At 35.9% G+C, this 8,108-nt stretch overlaps 1 protein-coding gene across 1 annotated transcript in view; it reads left to right on the top strand.

Moving 5' to 3' along the window:
- The first annotated feature begins 308 nt into the window (after window positions 1-308).
- dgkza (diacylglycerol kinase, zeta a) overlaps window positions 309-8,108 on the top strand; it is a 59,040-nt gene continuing 51,240 nt past the window's right edge. The window contains exon 1 of the mRNA XM_079803749.1: window positions 309-432. The gene's annotated coding sequence lies outside the window, so the exon portion shown is untranslated. The remainder of the gene's footprint in view (window positions 433-8,108) is intronic.

Below are 8,108 nucleotides of genomic sequence, written 5' to 3'. Positions count from 1 at the left end.
TGTGTGTTCATGTCAACATGTATTCAGACTGAGCAAACGTTTTCAAGTTTGGTTGACTTGATCTACATATATGGGGTGTTTGCGTCAGAGGAAGCGTGCTTCATCAGTGGAATCATGCTGCTGTCTGTGATTACTCTCTCTCTCTCTCTCTCTCTCTCTCTCTCTCTCTCTCTCTCTCTCTCTCTCTCTCTCTCTCTCTCTCTCTCTCTCTCTCTCTCTCTCTCTCTCTCTCTCATCCGCTTACTTTTTGACCCTCCCACTCTCTTAGGACAGACTGCATGCTCTCTCTTTCCCCATCCCCAGTCAACCTTCTTTCTATTTACATTCTCCTCTTTCTCTCTCTTATTCTTATCCCCCTCTCTCTTGCTTTCTCTAAAAGTTAACTGGTGAGAAAAGGAGAAGACATTTGGATGATTTTGACTCTTCCATCAGGTTGTACATTTCTTTGACTATTCTCTCTTGAGAGCTTGAGGTTTTGTTGATCTCTAGAGTTGAGAGTGCAGTGCTGTGTCCTTCAGACTGTGATTTGTGCTAACAGTGCGTGTGGGAGAGTTAGACATGTGAGGTATATTAGGTGAGTCTGATGATTCTCATTTTGTCTGACAAATCATCTGTAGTTTAGATAAAGTGACTCTAATCTCATTGCTGTCTGTCTGATTCTGTCATCAACTGTTGCTGCTGTATATAGCAATGTGTTGTATTTCCCTGCGGTTTGTAACTGTACAAAGCCAGGTGTTGTAGTCTGTATTATATTTGTTCCAAAGTAAAAAGAGGATATTGCAGGCTGCTGTTGTTGCCAGAACTCTTCCTAGCTCTGACAGTGAAACTCTAAAAATAGTGCACTAGTGCACGTACACTTGTTTTTGTGTATGTTAATAAGACACCTTGGTATACCACACTGTGAAAATAAAGTTAAGGCTTTTAACAGAGTCAAGCAAATGATTAAACTGCTGCGTTTATAGGCCACTGTGTGTGTGTGTTTGTGAAAGAGAGAGAGAGAGAGAGAGAGAGAGAGAGAGAGAGAGAGAGAGAGAGACAGAGACGCTGTAATTTCTACCATGCTGACAAAGAGATAACTCAACAATTTATATGCACAAGCTTCTCATTGCAGACTAGATATTTATTTAGAAAAAAGATAACTCTGACCGTAAATTCTGATCGTACATTTAAGCATTGTGGTACGAGAGGCTCTGAATATAGTAAAAGCTGAAGGCAAGTTAGGCAAGTGAATTTATTAAGGTTTTACTGGGATTCCATGGTTAAAAGTTTTTTCCACGTTTTTTTGTGAGTTGTACCTAAAACCCCTTTTGGAAGTGACGAAAAACCCTGGAAAGTTACAATCTGGAAAGTTTGTTCTAGGAAATGAGAGCAGACTAAATGAATGGACTGTGACAACATGGGAAGAAATGAGAGAGAGGAACAGTAGCTCCGACAGCGTCAAGAATTGCTACATGATGTGACCGCAACACGTAAAGCACATACTTGGCTACTCAAAGTAAAGGATTAGTAGTGAATTTCATGTGTTTTATTATTTATATGAAACCATGATTATTATATGACAAATTACATTTTCTAGACATGTTTTCATGTACATGTTTTTAAAAACGAAATACTTTTGAAATGTTCATTAGTGTTTGTATGTGAACATCTCTACAAATATTATTTTATTTGGATTTTGACAAATCAAACTATTATTAAAATACAACCCGATTTAGGAATTTACCCAAGATGTTTATTATTAATTATTTAGTTTATCAGATGCTTTCAGTCCAAATTGGGTTCTAATCAGGGCTTGAAATTAACTTTTTTTTCCTTCACCAGCCACTGGGGCTAGTGGTTTTCCAAAATTTCTAGCCACTCAGCATTTTCCCTGGCCACAATTTTGACATTGATACCAAGGGAAGAAACGGCCATATAGTTATTTTTTAATATGATCTCATAATTTGGCTGCAGCTATATTAGGACTGCAGTCACTTTAAGACCTGACACATGGATCCATTATACTGTGACACATGCTTTTTCTTTCTCAACTTTACGTTCACTTAAGTCTGACTGTGTTTAACTTTACGTTCACTTAAGTCTGGCTGTGTTTACGTGGATACTTTGCCAAGACCAGCATTTTGACATTATTTTGTGTGTATTTGACTGTTTGAGGTCAATGAGCAACAGAAAATGACTCAATTTAGTACAGAGAGGTGGCTTTAACACATTGGGGGTGAGCACACAATTTGCATAATTTTATTTCTGTGTAAAATGATGTGCAATATGTGCAATCCCACAACGAAATTCGCTAATGTCAAGCCCGAGTTATAATTAAGGATAAACAAAAGCAATGAATCATAAGAGTATACTGCTTATACAACAGATAAAACTTGTCACAGGTTTTAACAATAAGGATTTTTTAGATGTTTTAGTGACCCCCAAAAATATATATATATTTTTGCTATGTGTGCTTTGATGTTTATTTGTTTCTGTTCCTTAAAACTATCTTTGTAAAGCGACCTTGGGTGTTGGAAAGGCACTATATGAATACAAATTATAACTATTATTATTATACATTTATATGTAACAAATAATTAATTAATTTATATATAATTTATTAAAATTATTTTTATGTAAAATTAATTTTATATGTGAAGAATGTTTATATTTGAAAAAAATACTAGGAAATGAAATGCTTTTCTGTAACTCCATAGCAGCTAAACACACTTGCAAATGATGGTTACTTATGGGATGTGACCCATAAACAGTCAACATCTGGTTCTGTATGTTCTATGTTGGATATTTTGCTTTTTGTTTTCTTAAGTAGTAGAGCTGCATGATTCTTGTTAAAATGAGAAACATCATTTTTTGTTTCAATTCTCCCACAATTCAGATGTACTAGAGGTTCTGAAAAAAAAAAAATGTAATTGCTGCGGTTTATTCAAAATTGTTTAATTAATTTGAATTACTTTTTAAAAAATCAGTTTGAAAATGAATGATTTAATGACTCTCTCAATAAGATTTCCATTGTTTAATTACTGGAATAATCAGCATTTTTTAACTAATCTCTTGAATGAATGATTCAATGACAAATAATGCAACTTGTCACCTCCTAGTGTTGTAACAATGTAATTGATACAATCGTTAGCCTATTTGAAGCACTAAGTTACTTTCAAAAGGTGATTTGCACTATAGATTTCTACTGTAGTAATCAGTGTTTATATCCAAACTATTCACTTTTATCCCAGTACTTCTGTGATCATTTGAGTCTTTGTAACACAGAAATAACGGTACCATGTGTTTGTGAAGCACTTGTTTCACACTTATACATGATAACTTCTCTCTCTGGGTTAGCAGAAGCCCCAACGCAGATTTAAATGTTCCAGTGAGATTTTGTCAAATGTCAAAGACACCGGCAAATCATTATCATTTAGGAGTAAGATCATGTGGGTTTTTAAATCGAGATTGTGATCTTTTAACGAATAATTGTGCCGTTCTATTATGTCGTGATATAAAGGAGGCTGTGCAATTATTTGAGCTAATTTGAGGCATATGTACCAGAATAAATATTCTACTCCTATTCATACATTCATATTGGCTTTCTGCAAATAATCTTTTCCATGGGTATTCAGATATTTCTAACATGGAGGAGATGTTGGGGTAAATATAAAGCTTCAAAGCTGGTTTGGCAGGTCTTCATGTCTGCTAAAAAAGGTTATGTGATTAGCATAGATACTTATTCATTTGGCATGCACAGCTTTCAGACTTATTTTTTTATTTGTCTTGATGCACCTACATCCCCAGCAATTCTGACAAAGCCTGCTTATTATACAGAAACTCAAAATAAGCCTGTTCATGAAGCTTGTGTGTTGTGTTTCCGACTGCAACTGATTCTTAGATGTGTATGTCTACATGGCGACTTTGAATCAAAAAGATTAGGATATACTTTGAAAATGAAAACAACATTCCGCACCTTTTATTATATGCCATCTGTAAGAGAATAGAAATTATGGGTAGACTTGAGACATCTTTGCTCACAAATTCAGTTGTAACATACAAGCGCCCTGCAGTGATCAACACCGCAGAGGTAATAGAGAAGAGGTCGCATCTGACTCATCCACTCAGAAACGCACTGAATTGAGTTTTTCAGTTAATGTAGTTTCACTGAAATTTACAAAGGGATTTCAGAAAAGGGACACAGCAGCCCTTAATTAAACACACAAGGGGTTATTTTTATGTCACACACTTCACAAAGCTGAACTGTGATGTTGAGATGGAGGCAAGGTCAGAGCTTCTCATGTATAATGGCCTGCAACAACAAGGCAGAATGCAGCCATGGTCACCAGAATGTGACTGCTGCAGATGAGCATTTGTGAAACCACTGACAGCTAAAACCAACAACCAAAAGTAGGCGTTAATCTCATCAGTGTGGCTCTGCTAGCTTGTGACTCATCTAAGTTTTTGTTTCCCTCATAAAACGTGTGGATGTGTGTGTGTGTGTGTGTGTGTGTGTGTGTGTGTGTGTGTGTGTGTGTGTGTGTGTGTCTATTAATCAACTCTACTTTGTAACCTCTCCTTCACATTCCAAGGCTTGCTCTCATCTCCTTTCCTCTGGTAGATTAGTACAGTTTCCCTAACAAGTGCAGGTGTGGCATTATCTAATGCATTTGTGTCGAGAAGTGTGACCTTCACTTTACAAACAAAGCAATGTTAGCACAATTAATCTATTCCACTGTGTGCGTGTGTGTGTGTGTGTGTGTGTGTGTGTGTCTGAGAGACACAGGCATGTCATATCCCAAAACTGCCTCTGTGCTCTCATGTAAATATTTACTCAAGCTGTCTCCCATTCCGCTCTCTTTTCCCTTTCTCTCTCCCTCTTTCTGTCATGTCTGTTGTGAGCTATGGTAAACTTTAAGGCATGTGATAAGGGTGAAAGGTGTTTTTACACTGAAAAGCAGTACATTCATTTGTACAGCACGTCAACCGTAAATGACCTTTGCCGTTTTTCTTAGGTTGCTGAAAATATTTAAATTACCGGGTTTTGCCGATTTGTCAAACATGCAACATGTAAATAACCATGAGCACAACCTACATTTACATTTCACAGTTATTTACAAACTAATGCAGGATGTGGAATGATGCAGAGATTTCTGAAATTAATATCAGGAAATGTAGTTAATCGTTATCTATGAATGAAAAACTAAGACAATCAATTTTTGTATGTTTTTTAATTGTGTGTTGCATGAACTGTATATTACTATTATATACTATTAGTGTAATTTATAATTATGTTATTAATATGCATATACTATTATTATAATGAATAATTATGATGGTCGCAGGTCATACTGGTTTAAATACAGTTCCCCAAAATTTCACGCAATAAAAAAAGTGAATAATAAATAGCAAACAGATCAAAGAAGTATTATGTTAGAGCAAAATTATGACTTTACAAAAACACATTACAAAAATTAAATAAATACGAGAACATATAGTAAATAAAACAAAATATTTTTTACATTATTGCATTAATATTGCATTAAATCTTATTGCATTCATATTTTCACATACTGTGTACTTGCGGGGTGTCTTGACTGTGCTGTAAAATGGGGATATTTCCGGGAACAGCTCCAGTTGTAGACAGGACACCAAAAAGCAGGACCACATCTCTATATATTATTTATCAATGACCCATAAACGTATAACTACAGTGTCTGTGAGTAAGTGAATGGGGGGTCAATACTACTGACCGCAGACAGTTTAAGTGCATCCTCTTTCCCATGGTCTGGGGCGCAGCCCAAGAGGGACAGGGCTGTCATAATCACACACATCTCGCACATTACACAAAATCCCTAATGGCAAACAAAACATTCAGCTGCACACAGAGACTTCCGAATCCCGATGGATAGACACATGTGCTCACACGTGCGGTCACATACAGTGAAGCTAAACTTACAATATATTACAAAATTAACTTTTTTAATTGGTTTGGACTGATGTGCGTGTTACTGCCTGCTACAGGCTTTCTGTGAGCTTTGAAATACTGGTTTATCCAATGTAACAGTTATTTTGTTATTATGCTTAAATAGTCTTTTTAGTGGCCACGAAGAGCGCTATGTAGAGTGTTTAGAGGGCGGACCACTAATTGCATACCCTTGTTGTCAATGGTTATAACTTTATAACACAACAATAAATAACCTACGCAAATAACTCTCTTTAAATAGGCAAATAGAGAACACAGTCCGGATCGCAGAATCCAGTCATGAATGGAATTTACTGTTAACCTTTCATGCATGGTGTCCACATTTGGGGACAGTTAATTTAACTCCATTTAGGGTTCATTAATCTTGGTAATTCTCTCCAAACCACTTGAGGGCAGTGTCAGTAGATTGACAGCAATATTTTAACAATGGCTACTGTCTTGTAACCCAAATATTCATTGCTTGATGACATCATTAATCCAAGATGGCTGACAGCGATAGCCATGTGCCAAATGCCCCAGGCATATCTGTGAAAAACTTTTACATAAGGAGGTCAATTGAGCTAAAAAAAAAATTAGTATGTACAGTAAAGTATGATGAATATGTTAGTATTTTAAAAACTAAAATTTAGAGTAAAATGTCGTTTTTATTCACCAAAAACTAACTGTCCTGTCCACGTATGTGGACGTCATGCAACAGTGGAGTCAGATTGCATAAAGTCTGATTTCTGTAACATGCTAGTATATGTGTTCTGTTTTTGCAAATATGTTTTGAATTGTCTTATATTGTAATAAAACAGACATTTAACAAATATATCAACATAAATAACCATTAAAAGTGACATATTATGGCATTAAATGGCAACTTTACACCAAGACAAATTTGCATTTTGCCTACCAAACAGGGACAGCACAGGTCAAGCACTCAGTTCAGAATAACAGAGAATATCCCAGAGGACAGTGTGTGTGACAGTGACCGCACTGATGAGGAGTGTGTGCCAGCAAAGCCCAGCCCATATTGCGATTAGGTGTCCACAAATATGTAACTTGCATTATAGTTCCTACACTCTGTGTTTTATCGTTGTTATATTGTAATATTAATGTTTTAAATATCTGAGCTGTTATGCATAGCATAAAATGACATAATAAAAGCACAATATTCCATATTGTCATCTGTGGCTTTTTGTCCCATTTTACGCCTTTGTTGCATGGTGTCCACATACGTGGACAGTTAAATAATTTTTAAATAAAACAGAATTTGGATTTCAATTTTAGCATCATATTACAGTAATAAAAAGAATTTAAAAAAAATCTAGATAATGTTTTCCATAATGCATGCATGAAAGGGTTAAAGCAGAATGTCACAGAATCAAGCAATTTTTGGATTAATAAATCAAAAGTAGGCCTGTACAATAAATCAAATCATAGTATGAACTAGTGTCTGTGGGAATATTAAAGATCAAAAAGACTGCTATTTTGAATTGTATTTTCTGTATGTCCCTGCAAAAGAATGAGTGCCGCAGTTTCATCTACTACACACATACTGAAACAAGCATGATGCTCGTGGTGCTATATGAGGACCTCAACAAAAAATGTCTTAACTTTAATATTTTAGTGGTGATGCTTTATAGGACGAATTAAGAGACTTAACTGAACAGAGAGAATTTTAGCGGGCTGTTAGACTGTCAGCACAGGAAATTTCTCTTCAAGAAATTGTCTCTTAATTTATTCCCTTTTCAAGCATCAGCGCTACAGCCATCAAACACTGCTTGTGTAACAAATTCACTGCCTTCAGCAACACATTTCAAGACTATTGCCGTCAGAGTTTAACTGCATGCTGTGAGCAGTTTTCCCATTATAATGCATGCATAATATTTATTGGTACAGGCTAATATGTGCATAAGTGCATTTAAAGGGGTCATAGAATGGTACATGCACTTTCACAAGTTGATTATACGGAAATGTGTGTTGGCAGTGCCTGTACACAACCATCCTATATTGATAAAAATACATCCAGTGTTTTTTTTTTAATCTCCTTATATATTTTCCCCTGTCTCAAATCGAGCCGTCTGATCGTGTGACGTTACACGGTGTACGCCCCTCCTAAGATTGTTGATTGACAGCAGCGTTTCAACACAGACCCGCC

The sequence above is a fragment of the Gobio gobio genome (genome assembly GCF_949357685.1).
Source record: "Gobio gobio genome assembly, chromosome: 2".
NCBI classification, from domain to species: Eukaryota; Metazoa; Chordata; class Actinopteri; order Cypriniformes; family Gobionidae; genus Gobio; species Gobio gobio.
This window is presented reverse-complemented; position numbering and strand designations above follow the sequence as displayed.